We start from the raw sequence: 23,654 nt of genomic DNA on the forward strand, positions 1-23,654 counted from the left end.
ATTTTTCTAAGGAGATGAGGCCTGGCTGATCATGTTGTGACTGGAGAGATGGGACCAGTGTATGCACTTCAAGTTGCATCAGAGGAGGTTTAGATTGGATATTAGGAAAAAATTCTTTATTGAAAGAGTGGTCAGACATTGGAACAGGCTGCCTAGGGAGGTGGTTGAGTCACCATCCCTGGAAGTGTTCAAAAAACGTGTAGATGTGACACTTTGGGATATGGTTTAGTAGGCCTGGAGTTGTTGGGTGGATGGTTGGACTTGATGATGGTCTTTTCCAGCCTTAATGATGCTATGATTCAACAAGTAAGGTTTGTAGAGAGCCCAATCTGGTTTGAAACCAATTGATACAGTTGGACAAAGCAGGCAGTCTTTGTGTTTAGGGTCCTTTTGCTGGCAGCAGTGTGTATGAGTGTGTGTCACATATATTCACCCCAAAGCTTCTGAGCCTCTTTTTTTGGTTCCAACCAGAGTTCTCAGAGTTAGGGCAAGTTTTATGAAAACAAGCAGCTGAGCCAAGGAAAGAGACTTGCCTAATGCCTCTGATAGGGGAAAGGCTGGAGTGAGTTTAAATGTTACTACACACCAGAGGGGCTGTACGGGGGAGCCGCTGTAAGATGCTCCAGCACAGGGAGAATGTCAGCTGGCACACAATCCATATTGCTGGGGAAACCAGGGGTAGGGACCGGGTCTCAGTAGCTGCGCTGTCAGCGGGACAATTACTTTCTATCTCAAAATAGTCCTGGCCTGACGCAGAGCCCGTGTGAGCCGGGCACAAACTCCAGCTCTTGGCTTGAGCGAGTCCCAGGCAGCAAACCCAGTGAGGATGAGCCCTCTGCGTCGGCTCTTCGGAGGAGAGTGGCAGTCCAGCAGCCTGGTGCCCCTCCGCACCCCCCCGTAGCCATTTCCCAGCCTCAGGCTGAGCCCAGCGAAGCGACCCTCGCCCGCCCTCCTCTCCCTTCCCCTCCCCTCCCCTCCCCTCCCGCCTGCCGGGCTCCGCGCCGGGCAGCGCAGCTCCCGTTGCCTGTAGTTAAAGTGCCCTCTCCTGGCACGAAACGCTCCAGTCCTCAAGGGCAGCCGGTTGAAGAGAAGCGGATGTTTTTTTTCTGATGGTTGCTGAAATCAAGAACAAAGCAGGTTTTCTCTTCCTTCGCTTCCTCTCTGTGTCCCGGCCCGACTTGGCGGGCGACAGCGGCCGGAGAAGAAGGAGCCTCCCCATTCCATCAGCCTGTCTAGGGCAAAGTTTTGCTGTGCTATGATGAGATTTCGTTTGCATCTGAGGTCATTAAATAAAGACTTTTTTTTCTCTTTTTTTTTTTTTTCCCCCTGCCTTATCTTTAGCTGGTGTAAACCGTAGCTATCTTGATTTTCACTAGCTGAGAATTTGGTGGCCTTTTCCTGCTTATGTTTTCTGCTCTCCCTTGTATAAATTGTCTCTTGGCTATTCTTGACCTGTTGATGTCAATAGTTTTCACTGTGAATCCCAACGGGATCCAGATTTGACCTCTATTGATTACCAGGGAATGCTCGGTGATGAAATGTGGGGAGAGGGGAACGTGCAGTCGCTGTCAGAGAAGCTCCCGTACTAAGCACTTGGTTGGAAAAGTAAAGTTTTGATACACTTGTTAATGTGAATTCAAGGTTACTGGTATGCAGCACAGCAACTGCATCTGTCTGCAGGGGGATTTAAAATCAGCCTTTAACAAGAAAAAGGAGTTTCCTGCACTGTACTATCACATCAGTTACCATCAGTGGCCTTTGCATGTGCATTGGATTTTTCTCTATATTTAAGGAGCATTTCAAGCCATAATTGATTATAGCTGAATTTGTGTTACAAGTAGGGAACAGCAGGTCAGGACATTTACGCTATGAGACGAGACTGAGCCCGATTCCCATTTACATCCTTTATAGCAGAAGGGTACTGTTTTTTCCCCTGGTAACAAGCAGTGCCTTAGCTATTGAGTACAAGGCAGTATTAATAATTCTGTACGTATTGTAGGCTCTCTGAATGCAAATCGCTCGCACACAAGCTGGATTGAAATAAAGCAGTTTAGAAAGCACACGTACAATTTGTACTGCCCTCCACTGGGTTTGTGAGGAGTAAAAGGAGCTGGAGTCAGGAATGCCAGGTTTTGCAGAGTGCTGAGCTGGAAGCGAAAATCCAGCTTCTCCCTTCAAGGTGAAAAGGACATAGGAGATTCTGGTGGTTTGGGTCTGCCTGAGGATCTTCCTGCAGTAGTCCCTGCTCTGTTATCTGCACTTTAAAACCGTCCTATGCTGACATTGTGTTTTCCTGGTCACTTCACTATTAGTTAAATAAGGTCTCAGGACTGAAGCTCAGGAAATATGGCTTCTAAACATGCAATTTTATTTAAACTCTGTGCCTGTGTTTCATCTTGCATTCCTTCTCAGTCCTGGGTGCTTATACAGTATTTAGGCAGAGACAGTCTGTGGCTGATGAGAAGAGCAGCACCCTCGCAGTGTTACCCCACCAAACCCAGGAGCAGAGGGACAGGTAAGATCACTTGCCAAGAACTGAGATGAGACATGCTGAGAGTTTCCAAGCCGATACAAGTAGAGATATTAAAGTAGTTAATGTGAACAGGCATCGTTGAAGATAACAGACAATACTCAAAATTTACCTTATGACTGTCAAAGTGATTATTCCAAATACAATATAAGGATAAAGTGAATGTAGTCATCTTCTAACAGTTCACTTTAAGGCTGCTGCTCTGTGTAGGGAAATATGTATGTGTGAGTGTGTGCATACATTAGATATGCATATATACCAGAATTTTTTCTTTTTTTCTTAAGTACATTCTCAAGATTCATGAAGGAAATGAATTATGACAGAGAGAGAAACTCGCAGGCCTCTCTTTGTGTGGGGGAGCTCCAAGCCACCACTGCAGTGAACAAAGGTGCCCCTCTATCAGTCCTCTGCAGACAGCCCTGGAACTGGAGCAGCCCGGAGTAATGGTGCTGAGAAGTTGGTACGATAACAAGGCAAAGCAAAGTATAGCCTAACAGGATGACAGCGCAAGGCAGCAAAAATAGGTGGCTTTTGTATGACTATAATAGCACCACCTGCTTTCAGAACGTTAGTCATCCCATAAATGTGTCCATTCCAGCGAATATCCTTGAGGGAGCTGACACAGAAATCCATAGAAACGAGGCACTGAATCTGAGCAGAGAAAAGGGAGAAGAGCGAGGACTCGCCAGGCTGAAAGGAGCCTGCTGGCGTGGGGAAGAGGAGCAGCCTGGAAATGTGTGCGTGCGTCTCTGGGTGTGCATGGGGTAGCAGAGAAGTACGTACGCTTCTTGAAGGGAAGAATTTGTTTCCTCATCATCAAACCTCAGCCCCTGCTGCTTTCTTTGATTTTTCTCTAGCAGGGCCAGTCTAGGCACTCTGTGATGATAAATAACCCAGTATTACAAGGTGACATGCACAGTGACATGATAATGTGGAGAGAAAGAGAAGAACCCAAAGGGACAGGGTTTCTGTGCAATTTATTGATTTCCCAAGCGTGCTCTGCAGTGCAGGCAGTTTGGGAACCCTGTCCTGCTGGCTCCTGCTGGGGGGACCACGGGGAACCTGACAAACCTCAAGCCTTGCTAGCATGAACCGTCGCCGCAAAAAGCTGTGGTTTTTCTGGTGAGCTTTGTCTGCAGTGACCTTGGTAGGATGTTTCTGTCCTGTTTTGACTAAGGACATTTTGTGACCTTGCGTCCGATCTGTAGTTAAGAGGTAGCTCTGCAGGTCAGGATACCTGGGTTCAGCTGCGAGCTCCGTCGCCGATTCCTTGCCTGGCCTCGGGTGAGTCACATAATCTTTCCTCCCTGCATTTCCCCATTAGCAGGCCTTCAGCTTTGCGATGATAATGGGTTTTTGAACATCGCATTTGTGTGCAATTTCCTGGATTTTGTCAAAGCAAACTGAGAGCAGAAGTGTTGTTGTGCTGACACACGCAGTACATCAGCAGGGCCAAGACTTCAGCTTCACCAGGCAGGATGCTGCTGGCTAACAGAATAGCAAGTTGTCTTTCTCTGTTGGACCAACATAAGGAGAGAAAAAAGGTGCATTTTGCCAGAGGGTTTCCTGGCCATTTACTGACGACTAGGGTTGTTAAGATGTGGTGCTCTGAATTCTGCTTGTGGCTCTGTAAAGAGTTTGCAGATTCAGTGCCTGTCCTTTCCTCTCCCAGCCTTTTCTTGGATGAAAACACAGGACAGGAGGAATAGCACTGTCTAGACGATGACACAGGGCTAGGACACAGTCTAGTGAGATAAAAGGAGAATGGAACAGGCATACAGAGCAAAGTGATTTGCCTAAATCTGCACAACCACATCTCCTGACTCCTTCACTCTGCCTCCTGTGGCTTCTCCTTAGGAGATGAAGTTGATTGATTGAAATTGCCCTTTTTACTGATTACCATTTTAATAATCTAACCAGTAATGTCAGAAATCCAGCATGAGGGGTGTTTTTTTCGGTGCAATCTGTTTGTTACTTGCATCTCTCTCAGGTGGGCACCAAAATCAGACTAGTTGTGTTCTCTTTTATTTTACATTTGAGTTTGTGTTCTCGTTGTCCAGGTATAGCATAGTGTTACTGCTGCAGCTGCATTCTCACATGACAGGTGAATATTCTTATTACAAAGAAGTGAAAATTAAAAACAAAAACACTGCCCCTCCAAATAAATCAACCTGCAACAATAAATCTTGATCTCCTAGGTCTTGGGAAAATGTCTGTGTATCCATGCATGCTTCATCTCCTTGGCATTTATCATCTTGTGTAAAATTCCTGTTTTCTGAGTGTGGGATGGAAACTACTACTGTCTTCTGCTTTGACATTTCTGTCTCCTTACAGCCCCCTTTGCCTGTTTTAGTGGCTTCTTGTGCCACATATGACTGGTCTTCAGTGCTGATAGGGCGTCTTTGCCGTGGAGTCTTACATGCACTTAACTGACCACCCAGTTCCTTTCAGGTTTTAAATAGGTGAATAATAACCAGCTTCATGCCCCGGGGATTTGATTCTTGATGGGTTTTCCCACACGCTGTCAGCCTGCAAATAAATAATACCTGCACGAAAAAGGGACTAAAATCACATTGGCTTTTTTCGCTGAGAGCCAAACAGACCAGTGGCTGGAATGCAAGCAGAAAGGATATTCCTATTCCCCACTCATTTGGCTGACAGCATAATCACTCAGAGTAATAAATCTTCATTGGAAACTTAGATGAAAATGGAAGAGGAACGAGAGTGCTTTCAGAGAAGCCGGGAGGGGGATTGTGTCTCTGTAGAAGCCCAGCTTCAGAGGGACAGCGAAAGGGCTACAAAAGCCCCCTTGCCATTGGGTCCAAAATGGCCCTTCATAGCCGTGAGTGCCTGCCAGCTCGCCTGCCTCGGCCCTGGCTGTCCCCCTGGCCCTGGCCTGTGCCCTCGGTCCCCTGCAGCACCGGGCTGTGAGGAGCAGGGGTGTGCAGGGGGCTGAAGAGGGGCCAGGAATAAATGGTACAGATCTAGAGCAGCTGGCTACCTGCTGTGCTAGCTCTTTAACCCTTCAGGAGCTAGAGCTTTTCCACAGCCTCAAGAGCAAACAAGGGCAAAAAAAAGCAACCACAGAGCTGAAACATTTTATTTCCCCTACTGGGCCTGCCAATTAACCCTGTCAGGAGCTAGAAAACCACACTGGGCGCATCAACAGAAAATGAGCTGAGGAGGGAGAGTGTTTGAGGAAGGCAGTGCAGAGATCTAATCAGCTCCCCATCTCCCTGGAAGAGCTGAGCTGTGGCACAGGGACAGCGGGAGCGAGTTTGTAAACACCTCCACGCTTCAGAAACCGCTTGCAGGACAAACAGAGACGCCGAAGACCAGCTCCTGGTGGCAGTCTGTCTCCAAGCTATCCGGCTCCTGTGTGTCCATCCCTTTGCAAGTGTCACTTTTCCTGCCCACCCCCTGGTTGCTATATTATCTGTGTTGGCTTTGCAGTGTGTTTGGGGGAGTTTGAAGACGGGTGGAGGGAAGACAGAGGCAGCAAAGGCTTCCCCTCTCTGAGGGCTGAGACTCCCCATCTGGGACTCCTCCTGCTGTCGATCTGCTTCAGTGCTTGGGTCTGCATGTCTTCCCTGCAGCGTTAGGCAAGCTGATTGCCTCTTCCTTTGCTCCAGGTAATGGAAAGTTTGAGCTGGACCAAAAATAAGGGTAACTGGATGAGCTGGATGAAGCACAGGTCACCCAGGAGGTACTTTGTTTGTTCCCCTTTGACAAGCACACCAGATGATGTGTAGGGAGCGGGGTCAAGTCGAGAGTCAGTGGGCAGAGTGGGGCATTGGGCTTCGTGTCACCCAAAGGGAGGACTGGTCTATTCACTGTGAGGACGATGACGAACTGACTCCGCACTGGGGCTGTTGGGCACCTTGGGTGCAGGTTTGTAAGCTGGCTGATTTTCTGCAGCATCAGCCTGCTGTGTTTCTATCAAGATCATCCAAGTGACACCAAAGATGAAATCTGTCCCACAGTCGCCTCTGTAGCCTTTGGATCAACAAAGCACATGGAGCCAAAGCAGAGCGGCAGGCACAGTGTTTAATTAGCATTGCTTTTATTCCTTTCTGTAGAAAGCAATCCTTCTTCCCACTTGTAACTTTCTTTGGGTATAAAAATCAGGCGTTGCCCCATCTGCTGCGGGACCTTCTGACTGACAGAATGGTCCCACGTGCAGTTGCGGGTGAGCCCAGAGCAGCCCTGCAAGCCTGCTTGCTGCCCCGGCCTCTCTCCGCACCACCGATACTTCACTGCTCCCTAATCCTCTCACTGCTAATTGCTTTTCTAGTGCCTCTTGGATGCTGGTGAGCTGCGAGTGGATGACACGCAGCGCTTTCCCAGCCTCGGCAGAAAAAGGTGGGATGGCTTTGGCTGTGAAGAATAGCACAAATGGAAAAAGCGAGGCTGTTTTGGAGTTGAGTGATACAGAGTTAATATTCTGACTCTCAGGCCATGAAATCAATCTTCCAGGTGAATTTGTGGTCTCTCAAATTCATTTTGGGCACGACACGCACCTCAAATGGAACTGGCTGCAGCTCCTGACATCAGTAAATGCTTTCTTCCCTTCAAAAGAACACAGCTTGGATTTCATCTTGTTTTTACACCTTCACTTCTCCTTGTAAGTCTCATTGTCACCACCGGGTCTGGTGTCATCCAGCTGCGGCAGTGAGACCAACACTCTGTGCTGCAAAAATTCCCGGAGCACAACACTAGGCAGCTGCCAAAGCTTTCTGCTGGCACCTGCTCAAGGCAAGAGAGAGAGAGAAATATCACTTTGTCTGCCTCCTTTCATTGCTGCCCACCAGGAAACCAGCACAGACAGCACTTTGCTCCTCCGCCCGAGAGACGTGCAGGTTAGATGAGGGAGGCAGGACACCTTGAGCCTTTTTGGCCTCTTCAACAACTCATGTCCTCTTTGTCCCATTCCACTTTATTCCAGTCGGATTCCTGCTGCCCCATACCACCGCTCTCTAGAAGGCTGGCAGGGAATAGCACGTTGCTGTGCTTTTCTTCCGCTGTTTCCCACCTGCCAAAGTGCTTCCTTTAAATGGCGTGAGTCTAATTATTTTGGGCACGAGAGCTGGTGATGGCTGCATTTGGGTGAACAACGAATGGATACTTTCATCAAGGCAGCTCTGAGGAAGATCAGAAATTTCTGACAGTTGTGGGAACAATTGTCCTCTCACTGACTTTCTCCACCCAGCTTAATTCCCTTCTGACTCATGGGTGGCTGCTGTCTCCTTGTCTTTCCATCTAAATTGAGGTGGTAATAAACGTACTACATCTCTTCTTTGTGGAAGAAATTCTGCCAGTTGAGAATGTCAGCTCGTGCCTCTCACTTTTCCAGCTAGCTCGGCCCTGAGCAGCGGAGCAGCCGGTTTGAATGACAAAAGGAGGCATCCTAAGTTCAGATATTACAAGGTGTGCATGTGGGAGAAAGAGTGAATTTAGTGCTTGTAACAGCTCTGCAACGAACAGTACAAAACTGGCCGCAGGTACAGAAAAGGTGCAGTGGGAGTGTTCTGCGGATCCTTGCCTATCTGGAGCCTTTCTCTGAAGCTGCCAGCAAGGGCATGGGCACGTTTTCACGTGTCTAACACTGATTTGGTGGGTGCTGTGCTGGCTTGGGGACCTGACATGGGCACACAGTGTGTGCATAGTTCCCTGTCAGCAAGGTCATCCTATCCGCAGTCCTCTTCCAAGCAGCAGGAGCAGGATTGTACCCAGACTGCAGAGCTGGCCCTGATGATTTCCCCTTTGCCCTTGCAGCAGCAAACTCCCAGGGTGACCTGAGAAAGTCATCAAGGCCCATATGCTTATCGGTGAGCCGTGTAGCTTCTTGTCCACTGTCTTCCCTGAAACCTGCTGTGTGTCTCGTCTCTTCATTCCCTCCCTCCTCGCTCCATGTTTTCCCCCAGTCTGCAGGCTAAAGCACATTTCCAAGATCTGCCTGTACCATCTCCTCTCTTTTGAATGTTGTCAAGCTCTTGACATCCTTGATATCTGGCAGCAAGGAGTTCCACAGGTCACCAGTGTATAGGGGGAGTTCGGTGTCCTGAGCAAGCCCGCCATACAAGGTCACAACCTGCCTGGTCTGACCTCTCTATAGCAATGCTGTACAATTTGGCAAAGCTTCTGCTTGACTAAACAGATATAAAACTGAATTAAACTGGGAGATGTATAACTACATCACCCCAGAATGTCTTTAAAATGCCTAGATATAGCATGAAGAAATATTTTGTTATATTTATTTTGGATTGTATTAGGGAAAAGATCTTTCCCTCCTAGTGAAAGTGGTAGAAACAGTATAGAAATGGGAAATGAACGTTCTTTTCCAGTGTAGAGAATGTAGCCACACCAGGCAGCTGGTGTGCAGCAGAAAATTCATGCAACGTAACTACCCAAACTTGTTTCTGTGTCCCACTAGGATGAAATGCACAAAAACATAATAAAAGGAATCATGATTTAACAGTTAAGAGTGAATCAGGTGAAAGAATCTTTCTTCCTGGTGCTGTTTGCAGCATAAGGCAGAATACATGGAGGTTAATTATATTTCAAAATCAGTGTTCTTCAGAGATGGACCAGTTCATTAGGAGGGGCTGGAATTGTTAAAGACAGATTTTCTTTCAAAACAGTACATACAAGGCTCAAGACTTGACTGGTCTGACCTCAGCCAACACTATGCACTTTGATAAAGCTTTTAGTAGCAATAAAGTTTTATTGAATAGCACTAAAGATGGAGCAAACTGGGAGACATGAGGCAGAGGAAACTCTGAAGTATTCACTCAGTTTTTGCAATCAGGGCATCAAGAACTTCCTGATCCAGAAGATGCATCTTTAATAGCCTCTGATCTATTTGTGATTCCCAATTTAGTGTCTAAATATTAGTTACAGCACTGACTCAAAGATTAGGAACCTGTAAAGAATAGAACAATGTAAGAAGCTTAAAAAGAAGTCAAAGACAACAATTTTTTTTCCTGAGCTTGCTCTGTAAGAGAGGGGCAAAAAATTAATTTATGAACAATAAAAGGAACACTATTTCTTGACCAGTCATGTCTTGACTTCATATGGAAGACTTTGTAAGACAAACACCCATGATTTGGAGGGCAGATCCACTGTGATTCCTCCAATCCTGCACTGTCAATGCAGCATTGCTACCCCTCTCCTGATTCACAATGCCACTGGACGGGTGGAACTGATGTGTTCCTGGTACTGTGATCTCTGCCCAGACACACTTACGTCCTAGCAAAGGGCAAGCACTCCCCAGTGTTGAACTACAGCTTTGCGGGAGGATTTTCCAGGCTCTGTGTGCCCTGCAGTAGAGGAATGTGCACCCCCGTGTGACACTGGATCAAGAGAAGGTTGAGTGATTTGCAAAATGCAAAGCATCAGTTTTTTGAGTTTACATTTGGAAATGACTGGGATTCACTTTAGACAAGATAGTGTGTAGAGGTGGACTCTATGATAAACTTGTTTATGTTACTCTAAGAATGGTAAAGTAAATTAGGATGGTAAAATATGTTGGTTATAAAGTACAATGCCTATCATTCATCCTTTTTTCCGGTCTGGGTTTGCTTTGTGATTTGGTTTGTGTTGCTTGTTGCTTTGTGATAGAATTGTATTAGGGAAAAGATCTTTCCATGCCTCTCTGGATGTCTAGCAGGCTGCGAGGCATGCTTGTGTGCAAATCGTCTTAACTGCTTTGTAAACTTTGGGGAGTAGAAACCTCCAACAGCGGAAGGGGAGACTGGCATCATTCTGCAGGTTCTGTGCTCCAGAGGTATTTAGCTTAGGGTAAGAAATATAACGCCTTCTTGGATGTTATGCTAAAGGAGATGACACTCATAAAAAGGTTCAGAATGGAGTTCAGCTACACAATAATAACACTTTGACAATGTTGCAAGCATTTAACTTAGAGTAGCTAATATAATATTCTAACACATAGTGGGTGATTGAAAGACTACTCCAAAAAAGGGCAGGTAAAGTGTTCTCACTATGTAGATTGTGTTCTGTGTATTTTTGCCCTGATGCAACGTGCACTGAAGTCAGGAGCAAAATTCCTACGAACAGAACACTGAAAGATCAAACCTTTGTGAAGATTAGATCCCAAATCTATACTGACTAAATCTGCTTTTTATTGTCCCTGAAAGTTGTATAACTTCAGGGAAGAACATAGGAGTAGCTCTGAATTCCTCTTTTTGTCCATTTTATGATTGCTTGCTCTGAACTGAGGGGAAAAAAAATGAAACATGTTTCCTTGACTACAGTACTTGTGATGTCATCTGTGTTGTATTTTTTATTCCGGCCCTTTTAGGTTCCCTTCTGAAGTCGTCCTCATCTGGTCTCCCTTTACAGTAGTCCTATAGGTTTTCCCGCTGCTCATTTCACTATTACAGCTTGTATCACTTTGTTGTATCTAGGGCAGTCACTTCTCACACCCTGTGTAGTATATTTGTCAGAGCATTGTCCAGTCTGGTTTTAATGTCTGAACTGAACAATAGTATTCCAAAGGGTTACCTTCTATCGCTTTTTATTAAGACGGAGGACAGTCTGGGAAGTTTGCTATTTAAAAGAAGTTGATTCTTCATCCATTTCAGTTTTAGGCTTGATATCTCTAGCCTGCCCTATGCTGTAGTGTGATCAGTTGGCTGTGCTGGAATGGGCAGTGTTAGAACCTGTGCAATAGTTCTTCTGCAAAGTTGTCCTCTCACTCCCTCATCTACTAACAGCTTCCAAGTCCTGATTGTTTGGAAGAAGATATTCTTGCACACATTTGGGTGTCAGGTGTTGGAATCAATCTTGAGGCAATGGCCAAGTTTCCCTAAAAACACTTTCTCTCAAAGGGTTCGCTTTCATTTTGGAGCTCGTCATTTTTGTACTTTAGCACTGCTAGTGTAACAGATGACTGAAATTTCTTAGCAATCTAGCAAGCAGTCCTTAACAGAAGTAACCCTATCCCCTTTCCATCTGGCTCACGCACAGGTTACTGCATTCACCAATGCAGTAGGCTTTGCAGAGTATTAGCTATGCAGTTTTTTGCCAGCTAAAGACTTTGCTGTAAAGATGTAGTAATAGATGCAGGTCCATTTTGCCACTTTTGGAGGGTTGTCTTTAAGCAACCTGAATGTGGCTGCTTTTTTTTTGTTCACCGTCATTCGTTTCTTAGCTTAAAAAATAAATTACATGTCTATGCCACCTGGCCTTTGTGAGAGAAGGCTGCTTCCTGCTGTAGCCATTTTAGCCTCCCTTTGCTGAAGTCCAAGGTAATTCCCATTTTGTCCTGAGATCTTGCAGATAAATTGTATTGCTTTTGCATTTGTCAACATTAAGAGTTATTTGCTACACCTTGTCCACACTACCTAGCAAAGCTAAAGACTCTGTAGAATTTCTTTCCTTGCTTTTTTTTTTTCCTCTCCATGTCCACTTCCCCAATTTTGTGTTGTCAGCAGGCTGAACCAGTTTGTAGTCAGCTTCTCTAAGCCATTTATATAAATTAGGCTTAGCGGGGGTTCCAAGGATCGTGTGGTGACGAACATTACTTTGCATTTGTTGACTTTAATTTTCTTTTGCCGTATGTTGACCCAGTTCTAGAGTAGATCTAAATTGTTGGATATTTCTTGGCTGCTTTTCTCACGTCCATTATATGGCCCCACTAGCAACTTCAGGAACTCTGAAAACGACCTCGCTTGAAGTCATTTACACAACCTAATACCAGAGCTGGAAGGGGCATATTCACTGACCTAATTCAGCAGGTCTCACCATTTAGGTCTCTTAATTAACAATGACTCTGCTTTGCTGTTCTGTAGCCTGATCACTCTCTGTTCTCATTTGCTACGCTAACTCCTTGCAAAATTTCTGCTGAATTTGCAGCTTTCTGTGTTGTATTTAGCCAAGCTGCCTAAATGAGCCACAATAAATCGTATGATATATACCTTACCTTTTGATTTACTCCCCTCTCTTTCCAAGCCAAGGAATCTTTTAAAAGTTTTTGTCATTACTTCTCAACCTTAAAAAATTAAAGCACTTGGATGGAGATTAGAAGCCTGCACTTATCTTCAAGCTACTTACAGTGACTTGGTAGTAGCAAGAAATACTTAACGCCATGCTTTCTAGTATCCTGTGTGCAGATCCATCTCTCAAAGGACAAGTCCTCTGTGGTGGCAGCAGCCCATGCCACTCATAGTCACCGGGCCCTCTGGAAGCATCTGTAGGCTGGGAAGAACTCACAGTCCCTGCTTTCACCTCATCTGGTCCCTGAATGGGTTCAAAAAGCTACAGGGATCTTGTCACAAACTGACCTCTGCCTTTCACATCCCTGCCCAGAAGGAGAAAGATGATCATTAAAACGATTTCTTTTAGGGCTCATTTACCCTGTTGTGTGCAACACGTGCTGTGGTGCTTACGACTGCTCCAAGGCTGTATCTAGCAGATCTCCCAGGAGAGAGAACGTCATGGATGTGCCCCTAGGTCTGCTGTAAATTTGACTGAGTTGATCACATCTCTTTTTTTTTACTGCTTGTCTGGGACTTTTAATGATTTATCTTAATATGAATGGACTGGTGCCATGCTCTCAGCTTCAGGGCCTGTACTCACTATCTGTTTGGAGCAGCTGCATTTATTTGCTTCTGGGTTTAGGGGAGAGAAAACCCCTCTTGCAGCTCTCCATGGGATTTAATAGTTCCGTGTAAATTGTATCTAAGGGCACTGTTTGGCCCAGTGATTTTAAGGACACTAAGCTGAAATTAGACTTGCATGATATTTTTAGAAAGGCATGTAGATACTACAGCACCCTTCCATCCTGCCTCCCTGTTCTAGCTGTTGAGCAGGCAGGAGTCTGGAGCAAGGACAATTCCTGCTTTTAGAGAGAGACACCATTTTCTATCCTGTGGATGCCACAGCTTTCGCCTATTGTTTGCCACCCTGCCGTATCTCCAGTAAGGACTTCTAATCTGCAGACAACTCAGGTAAAGCAAAGTAACAGAGCTGTGGCACTTGTTTTGCTGCAGTGTCAGAATAAGCACTGTGGGATTACGACTTTGTCCATCAGCACCTGAAAACAAGAATCCTATCCTTATTCTTCTAGGCAAAATAGTTCACACAGGTTCCATGTCTACTCCAAGGCACCTCCAGATAGGAAAGGCAGACTGCCTGCCCTCCTCCTATGCACCCTGAAACTGGGTTTCCAATGAGACAATCAGGTTGTTTCATTTCTCCAGGGAAAGGACAGCCAGGGCTGTATTTCAATACACCGGGAGCCTCTTGAAAAGGTGAGGCCCTTTCTGTTAGTGCTGTAATGGAAGCGAAGCCTAAAGAGAAGAAATGTGACCGTTTCAGGGGCACAAAGTCATCGCATTTCTGCTGTTACATTCTGGGAACAAAAATAGCAGGAACAGGTCCCAGCTGCTGGCCACAGTGTGTTTGAAAAGGTTATCAAGACATTATAGCATGTAAACATCAGAGCTATTAGCTCTGAGCTGTGAAAAGTTTCTAACCTTCACCGCGAAAACCTTAAATTATTTTTGAAGTGTTAATGAAAGTCAGCTCTCCAAAGATGGATGTGGAGCATGGAATTGCATTAGACAAATGGCAGTAACATTTTAATAGTTATTGCTTTGAAAGCCCCCCTCTGAAAGGATTCAAGAGGGTTGGAGACCAGGCACTTTCATGAGCCTCTTTTAAGAGGGGTAAAAATGCATGCTTTATATTGAGCTATTTACAAAAGCACACAGACATTGTGGTTTTGTTTAGTGTGTGTTTGGGACCCTGTTCTTACCTCCTTCAAGCTCTTAGAAGTGCTGAAGTGGCTCAAGGATGTTTAGCATGATTTTAAAGCTAGCATTACCCACTCAGCTCAGGAGTGGACCAAGGGAGCCTGAGTCTGGCCCTGCAGGTATTGATGTGTAGGCAGCCCTCTTATGGAGCTGCCTCTGGGGTAGGGGCCTCTCCGGGCGACAGCCACAGGCAGAGCCAGGGAGCCTTCCAAGCTGGTTGCTACACTCCCACCCCATCCACTGAGGTCAAAGTTTCCTCTTCTGTCTTTATTTTCTGCATACGTGCCACTGCGCAGATAGGAAAGACATATATTAGTGCATGATACTTACCTATATATATGCATATGTCTTTTGTGGAATTGTATATAATGCCATTACTTAATTGCTAATTAACTCTAATAGGTACTCTAGAGAGAAAGGCCACACAGGGTGTGCCCTTAATCCTCAAGTGCCTCTCTTAGCTGCCCCCTTTCCACTGCACATGCAGCCAGACTTTAACACTGCTACATCACCCCCAGTTTGCCTCAAACAGCACAAAACGCTGCCTAAATCACAGGCATTCGGCAGGCAATGCTTTGGTTGGGAGAGATGGGCCTCTGAAAACTAAGGTGTCTTGACCTGTTATGATGGTTCTCTCCTATCCTCAGTCATATCTTGACTGTGCGCATATATTTTTATGATTTAGTTTATATTGGGAAAGATGAGTCTTGCTGAGGCCTTTTGATCCCACGAGGAACGTTTACAAATGCGTCATTTGGGACACAGGGACTGAGTGAGTACATAATTCTCTGCAAGACTGGAGCTAGGGAGAGCACAGCTTTGCTGTGTTGTGCCCTGGAGTACCTGCTAAAGAAAATCAGGAAAAGAAGTAAGCATGCAGACTGTGGCTGTATCTGAACACTGCGTTATCTATGAGCAGAGACAGAATTTAGCCGAGTCCCCTGCACTGAGCAGCACCAAGGCTTGGTGAGGTTCTCGTCTCATCCTTTGGATTCCTTCTCTGAGATCCTTTTAGTTCTTTTGCTTCCCTTACACATTTTTGCAGGTAGAGCCAATTTTGTATCAAAGACTTCTCTTTCTTTCAGTCACTTTTTATTGTTGGGTCAGACGTTTCCCCTCTCCTCCTCTTTTTGCAACAAAGGGGAAAAACAACGCTTTCACCAGCTCCATAACCGTTTCATGCATAATAACGTTTTAGGCTTTTATTACTCTGTTGAGACAAAGCAGGCTCTGATGAATTTCAATTCAGCACAGCATCGACCACGCTACAGTATCTGGTCATACAAAGGAAAAAACCTCTCTCCAATTCTGGAATAGGTTGAAAGACCAGAAACTGTGGTTATAATAGCAGAGTCAATAAAGCTTAAAGCTCTGTCTGGCTTCCTCACTACGGAAGGTGAAACAAAATCTTCCTACCCCCCACAAATCAATTTTAAAGCTATTCCATGGTGATAACGTTCATCAGCATTTTCATTGCATACAATGTGGACTCATTTTTGTGCTAAGGGTCTTCAGTTAAAGGGACCCTGGCAGCCCAGGCAGGTTTTGTAAATGAGTTAATGTCTGGCACTGAATCTTCTCCTAATTCTTGCCTCAATGTTTTTGAACTTATACAATTATGTTTTCCTCTTCTTTTTTTTTTAAATTCTCTCTTCTGTTTCCCTGTGCATGCAAGAAAAGCTCAATGTACAAGGGAATGCATCAGTGAATCTGGAATCTAGCATTGCCAGGTGTATTTGGGAGTCTTAAATTTTTCTGAGTCTATTTTTAGGTCTGCATACAGTTGCACTATTAAGCTTTTCTCTCCAACTGCGAAGCCTACAATTGCATTTTTAAATGAATGCTGGGGAAACCTCAAATAATCCTATGGCTCCCACAGCCTAGACTTTTGCAGAAAATACTGTAGAACTGAAAAAAACTGCAATTCTTTGTACGCCTAGCTGCGTAGCCTGGGAGAAAGGGGAGCTGGGTGAAGGTGGCAGCTCTCTTTTTGATTGTGTGCTCTGGTTGAGAGTGGCCGAACTTCCAAGTCAAACGGGTGAGGTCCCAGCCACAGAAGTCTCCTTGCAGACACTGTCACCATGCAGCTTCCACACCTCTGGTTGTCAGGTCACATGCATGGAGGGGCCACATGGTCCTCTTGCAAAGCCACAGTAGTTCAGGCTCAGGAGATGAGGCAGAGGGATGGGAAGGGACATTGATGACTTTAGGTACCTTAACTCATATTTTCCATTTACCACTTAAGCAAAAAAAAACAGTTAATTTGGTCCTCACTCTAAGTACTCGCCTGTTTGTAAGTGCAGGAGGAGATACTTTGCTGATGCACTATATGGTGTCGTTCCTTATTTAGTACGAGGACAAGGCAATCAACCAGGTAGAGCTGTCTTGGACTTCAGGCTTCTCCTTCTGCAGCGTTTATCCAGCTCCACCCTGGATTTGTCCAACCTTTGCAGTATTCAGTTCAGTGATGAAAATTTTTTCATCCTTGCTGATCCCTCATGTACTCACATTGCCCCAGTGCATTTTCCTTCTCTGTGGAAAGCCCTGGACCAGTTTGCCAATGTACCACTGTAAAGTCAAATATTGCACAGGATAGAGCCTGCTTTGATCAGCCAGGCATTAAACTTACATCCAGGTTAAGCAAAACCCCCCCTTGTATTATTCTTCTTGGAATCTGAAGTTAAGGTAACATCCTTCAAAATAAAGTGGCATGGAAAACCTTTGTAAAAGTGACTCAGGCAGCCAGCAGCAGGAGCTTTGAATTTGAATTGCCTGGAAAGACTCCTACAGCTACTTGGAGGATCACATAAGCTTCCAAGGAGAAAGATTTTGGGGAAATTCAATGGAGGCTTCACATTTTTTGGACAGCAGCTGAATAGAAACCGTATGCTTAAGACATTTCATATACTCACTTTGAGCCTTCTTCTTGTGAAATGTAACCACAGTTAGCGTGGGATGAGTTCTCCTCCTCACCAATAGTTATGTAAAGAATTTTTTGCCCCTTGATCCTCTCATGAGAGTTGACTAGTGTATTTCAGGAAATGTCATTGCACACTTCTGAGATGGGGGATGATGCTTATTACTGTACTTAAAATAGGTGAGCTGAGGCAAAAGACGGGTGAAGGTTTTTAGAGGCATTTAAAATGCAGAAAAGTTTCTCTCAAGACTTTGTAAAACACATAGGGTTTGAGCCCTTTTTCATTCCAGTAATGTCCTAGGAATTCTGACTATATCTTAACTGCTTATGGGGATTTTAGCTGTTTGCACATCTGGCCTGAAGGAAACCCTGACAAAATATTTTAGGTTCAAAAAACTCATGTGGGTATTCCAGGTATCTGGGTAACGTAACTATTGCTTTCAAGAACTGTATAGACATTAATGGCCTTTTCCATATTTATTCTGTGCCATGCAAAGGGAAGGCAACAGGACAGGAGGTTAGCTGTCCCTCCTCATCTTCCTTTCAGTTAAGGCCTTTGCCTATGTGGCAGCAGGAAGATTTGAGGCCCTGAGACCCTGAATGCCCTCAGTTGCAAGGAAAAGTTGTTTTTCACAGGGCAAGTACTTGATTCAGAGCCTCATGAAGGCACCTTTTCAGTTCAAATTGAGCTTAGAGTGCTTCAGCTGATGAGAATTTGGCCCCACCGTGTCTTATTCCAGTGTATTATTTCATGGTTACTGTTTGGAGTGGGGAGAGAAAGAGATTTTAAGAAATTAAATTAAAAGAATAATAAAATTACATAGAAGTCGCCTGAGGGGTTTAAATATCCTGCTCTTGGCAATATAGTTTCATTTTCTGTATTATCCTTGCTTTACAGCTTTTGCAAGGGGTAAAATCTATACCTCGGGGTAAATTTTCCACCCCACTTGTATCCAAACCTCTTGACTCTATTGACATTCATGTCTTCAATTCAAGCCTAAATTACAGTGGCATAAACCTCCATTTAGTGATGGAGAAGCTAAAAAGGCTTGGAGATTTGGTTTAGCTTAGCTAAAACATATCAGACCTTTGCCCAACCAATTTGTTTTGGAGCTCCTCGGGAGAACATGGTTTCTTAAGGAATGTTTGTGTCACTGTTTTTATAAATTTCAGAAATGTCTTAAATCCCCCCTACACCCCTTTTTAGGGTTTTCTTTTTCTTTTTTCAGTTTTGTCCTTGGCAAGTGCCTTACTTTTCTTCCTTTGTTTTCTGACATCACTGCAGATGCACAAAGTCACTTTGCTAAATATGAAACACAACTGAATGTTTTCAGGCTTGGTAATTCTTGACGAAAAAAAAAATGAGGGAAGAATGAGAAGGAAGGAGCTGTTCTGATGATTAAGCCAAAGCAACCCTAGCAAAGGATGCTCTGCTCCTGAATGTGAAGTGCCTGTTATTAACAGAGCCTGGCTCCCTAACCCAGGCAACCCAGCACTACAATATTCAGGGAGGAGGGAAGATGGTTTGTGGATTTGAACTGGTTTAGTGAACCAGTTTAGTGAACTCCCAAAATAGTTGGTTCACTCCTCCTGGTTGTTTTGTTGGAGTCAGGCATGTCTGTGTAGACTTGTCTCAGCCTGAAGAATTGATGCTGTTCAAAGGCATAGCTGGTCTTTCAGCCTGAAGTGTTGCCACGTATCTGCTTATGAGTGAAATTTGTTCTGAAACACTGGAGAACCCAATGAAACAGTGCTGCTGAAACACTCAGAGGGCTGGGAAGTGGCCTGAAGACAAATGTGGCTTAGTAGAGTCACACTGTGATTGTGTCGTAATGACATGACTAGCAATATCGTTTGGTCTCAGCCTTGACCTGGCGGCTTGCGATTTTGTACAGTGTTATTCATACTACCTGCCTACCTTCCCTCCCTGTTTCTGCCTCCATGCTGCAGTCTCCAGCTCTTTGGAGGAACAGCCTGTGCTCAGCAGCCTTCCACCATGTTCCCTGATCCCCATCTCCTTCCTTTGGATCACCAGGTAAAACCAGCAGGTATTAGGATCATTAAGGTATTAATATTTAACAGTATTAGATCTGGAATCAAAACCACCACTGGGCTGTAGGTTTTTTCATCTGTGTGCAATAAATCATCGTCAACCTCTTTATTTTATTTGTGTTTCCATAGTGAGATGGGAGCATCATGAAAACAAATTCAAAAGCTTTGGTCTGTTTTTGTTTCATATGCTGGGGACTTGCTTGCGAATAGCAGAGTGTCAATGCAGTGGGGGATCCCCAATGCAATCAGAAAGCCTCACTGAGTCCAGGAGGGGGTGTGTTTACAAGCCACCATAATCCAGAGGAAGCCTGGAGTGTTCCAGATATTATAGCGGCACTTGATGTGTCTGCGTCTGCTGCTCTCCATGGATAAAAAGTACGGCAGAGCAGAAATTGCTCTGGAAAGTAATTATTAAATGGTTTCCGCTGATCCATCTGAATAGCACTGCTTACTCTAAGCCAGTCATGGTGGCAGGACTAACTCAGGGACTTCCTCTGCCAGTGGTTCACTCTTCCGTCAAGCAGATAAGACGGTCACTGGAAATACGGTGTCCTGCCCGCCCCTTGCATGGCTGCCTTTGGATCTTCTGGCTGGATGTGTCTGTCAGTGCACAAAGCTGTCTGCTTTACTGTCCAGCAGTGTAAGAAGACATCCTCCTTGAATCCAATCCCTTGTTGTTGCAGACAACCCGGGTATTTTGGGGGCCCTTTCTCTAACCTGGGTTGCCTCACCCTGCTCAGAACTGTGTATTTTCATGCTGTCCATCCAGCATGGCTATGTGGGCCAATCCAGGGTGTTTCACCTCTTCTTCCCAGGAGATACGCTTCTCATACACTGTTGCATATGGGAAGTATTTCATCACTCAATGAATAACCACATCGCCTGTTTGAAATTTCAAAAGTGTCCTGGAAGTTCAAAAGACTGTGTACCTTGCCTCCTCTTGGGTGATGGCAACTGTGATCTTTGTTTTATTTGGAACAGTTTTTCTGGCTGGCAGGGTGCAAGCACTAAGCTGTCTGTCTAGCCATCACTCCGAGCCTGGTTAAATTAATATTAGCTCTGAGAAATAGGTAATTATTTTCCCTGTTTATTTGGTTGCACCTATAATTATTGCTTTACCTAGTGGGAGCCATAAGCTGTTGTAATTATGCTTCGTTAAAATGCTGATTAATAATGGCTTGCTTCTGAATGGTGTGCTGTGGGACCTACTTTTCCCTGGCTAGGCTTATTAATTGTAATGTAGATCTATGTACCTATCTATTAACTCTGAGCTAATATACATAGAAATGATGCTAAGATCATATTTCAGCAGCTGACTTAGACTCACTAACACTATGAAGTCCAGACCTCAAGGTATTTTTTCTCGTCAAAGAGTCTTTCTTGCTATGAATCTGTTTCCAAACACATCTAGAAAGGACAAGGTGAAAAAAAACATAGTAAATGCGCCCTACATAAAGAGTACTTGTGAGCTCCGATACAGCAGCCTTTATGTTCATTAATTTTAGACTGCTTTAGGAAGGAAGGCAAATATTCTTTCCATTTTGTACATCGGGAACATGAGGTTTGGAAAACAATTCGCTGGACTAGAAGATATGTAGAGTATATTTGTTTGTTTATGAGCACGGGCTTTCTCATGGTTTAGTTAGCCAAACAGCAAGAGTGCACCGTACTGCTTGATCTTCAGTCAGGCTGCGAAGCAGGATTTCTACTAAAACCTAACTTCACCAGCTACCTGCTAACTTTTATAGTGTTATTTTGAGATAATTGCTCCTACCTTTTCATTCTCTTCTGTCCATGAGCTCCGTTATCAAGCTGGAGCAGGAGGTGAAAAATGTCAAACCATCTTGATCAAAGTACTACTTTCTCCTTTGAGGCTGAACCAGAAGGTGCTTTGAATTGTTTGATAGCAATTGTTCCTAATACAACAGCGGAACAACAGTTGAAGTGCCACATAATTTGAATACTTAATGCTCAGAAGTTGAGTTGTTTTCCCAAAGTTTTTTCAGTGTTTGCCTCCCATTTATCACCGGTATGCTTATGTGCTGCAGAGAGTGTCCTGCCTTTAGTGTTGGCTTAGATGAATGGTACCGAGATTTAGGATATGTTTGAGGTGGGAGTTAAGGATCAGTGTTCCTAGCGTTATTGAGTGATTTGGTGGCTCTGGGACTTTTAAAAAAATTGTATAAATGTTTCTATGACATCACCCTCTTTAACAAGGATACCTGACTTTGAGGTTTGAATCCTGCAAGACTGGTGAACTTTTTGACTTGTGTGAAACAGAAATTAATACAGATTCCTTCTTTCTCTTTTTTAACAACCATTCTGTTGTGAAAATAACACAGGCAGACTTTGATTTGAGAATTCCTTAGTCCTGAAACAGTGCAGGAATTCATAGACAAGGTTCCCAACGGGGCCATTTCTGATAATCTGCATTAATCAAGCATACTGTTCAGAGACATTTTTTGCTTTGTCTAGGCTTTCTAAAGGTCTTCTTTCTCCTATTTTTTCTTGAGTGAATGGCAACAGCTCAACCAAACCAGTACAGAGCCCAGTCACAACAAAGCGCCCTTTAATAATTATCCATTCTTTAGACTTTGTATCAAAATCTGCAGCATATGAGGATCTCCGTCTGTATAGGATAAACGAAGTGGTTGATACCAATGAGTGTGCTAAGGATGATTGAGTGGGCAACAGCAGCCAGCGCTTAATACAAGTGAGGCAAAGATTCAGTCTATAAGTCCATGAGATTGAGTCTATACGTCTTCATTAGTGCTTTATGTCTTAAAACATGGTAATGGTTTCAGAGAGAACACTGTATTTATACATTAACTTTTTCACCTCTCAATACCTTTTTCATACCTACTTTGCCTGGACCAAACCCAATACTGGGATCATTTATCGGGCTCTTGTAGAGAGTGGTCCCAACTTTTGTATGTTCCCTGTTCTTGACTCAGTCAGATTTGGCCACACACTTAACTCATTACAGAGCCTGTTCTGCTCCTGGGTTGTCTTGTTCAATGCAAACTTACTAAGCGCAGTTGTGTGGCAGGTCCAATACTGGAGCTAGAAATTAGGACTGGGGCAGCCAAAGGTTCTCTCCTATGATGAAGAATCTGTCTTCTGACTGCTTGATCTTGTGTTGGTTCAAGTCCATTTTCTTTCAGGATTTCTCACTCTTTTTTCTAGACATGAAGAAAGGATACTATGGGTAGGACCAACTACTTTGTAGTGAGTGTTTCACCCCCAGCCACTTCTAAGCATAGGCTCCATTTTGTGACTAGACTAAAAGCATCCAGAAATGTGAAGCCCTCGGCTACCTCTGCTGTAGAAATGCTGATGGTTTGGAAGATGGATATGTACCCAACAGGAAATGGAGAAGAAAAGCCCTATTGTGAGGAGATATAGGTCAGTGTGTGCATACGCTGGAAGGAAAAAAGCATTGCTGTTACCTAGTTGGATCACTATAGTTCTTCCAGGTGCAGGCTATACTAAACAGCTCAGCTCTGTGTAGAGTTTGCTTAAAGCAAATATGTGATTTACCACCATTATTCTGAAATATCTTCTTTGTCATAATCCCATCAATTTGTCATGCTCCTAGAATATGATTTGATCCCAGAGCTCAGATGGTCCTTTGATATTTTTTAAATGCGCCAACTTTATTGTATGTCTGTGCATCCCTTTGGAGTGCAGTCTGGAACTACTTAGCACTGCTTCAAAGTCAGAGAAACTGAGGCACAAGTGACTTGCAATATCATGTTATAGGCCAGAGCAAGGATTAGGTGCAAGGCATCCCAGCCTGTTGATGCTGGGGAAAGTATAGTGTGAAATTCAAGCCTTTTAATCTGAAATAAAGATAAATTCATCAGAAAGCCAAAAGACTGCAACATTTTTGAGAAGGGCCTGGCAGTGGAGTATGGAAGAAGGTAAAAATTTAAAAGCTTTGTTCAGAAACTAGGTTTGAGCTGGGCTAGAGCTTATAAAGAAACATGGCAAATTAAGAGGAAGTTTGTATCTGAACTTGGACCTTCCTTGTTTTCAAATGGACTTTACCTTTAAAATGGAGCTGATGCAAGATCTGAACAAGCAGAGATGTTTGTTGTTGCAAATAGGCCTTCAAATCTTCATTTGGTGACTTGAATTCTGTAGCCAAGACAAGACCAGTGATCCCAACAGCAGTGCTGAGTGCTCCTCCATTGCCATCCCACTGGAAAAACTGGGCTTTCAGAAATGGGAGTGATGTTGTAAGATATGTTGTGATCTTTGGGATTCCCAGGAACTTTGGGGTTCAAATACCTGGATAATGTGCAATTGACTGTGATGAGGATGTAACAGTATCTGTCTGCTAAGAATCTTGCCTTTTTTGTGTTTCCTGCGTAAA

General features: G+C 44.3%; 1 protein-coding gene across 3 annotated transcripts in view; it reads left to right on the top strand.

Annotated features, from left to right (window-relative positions):
- The window catches only part of LOC104334200 (AGBL carboxypeptidase 4), a 1,001,604-nt gene that overhangs the window by 922,527 nt on the left and 55,423 nt on the right, over nt 1-23,654 (top strand). The gene's annotated exons all lie outside the window — the stretch shown is intronic.

This window comes from Opisthocomus hoazin, chromosome 6, assembly GCF_030867145.1.
Source record: "Opisthocomus hoazin isolate bOpiHoa1 chromosome 6, bOpiHoa1.hap1, whole genome shotgun sequence".
NCBI classification, from domain to species: domain Eukaryota; kingdom Metazoa; phylum Chordata; class Aves; order Opisthocomiformes; family Opisthocomidae; genus Opisthocomus; species Opisthocomus hoazin.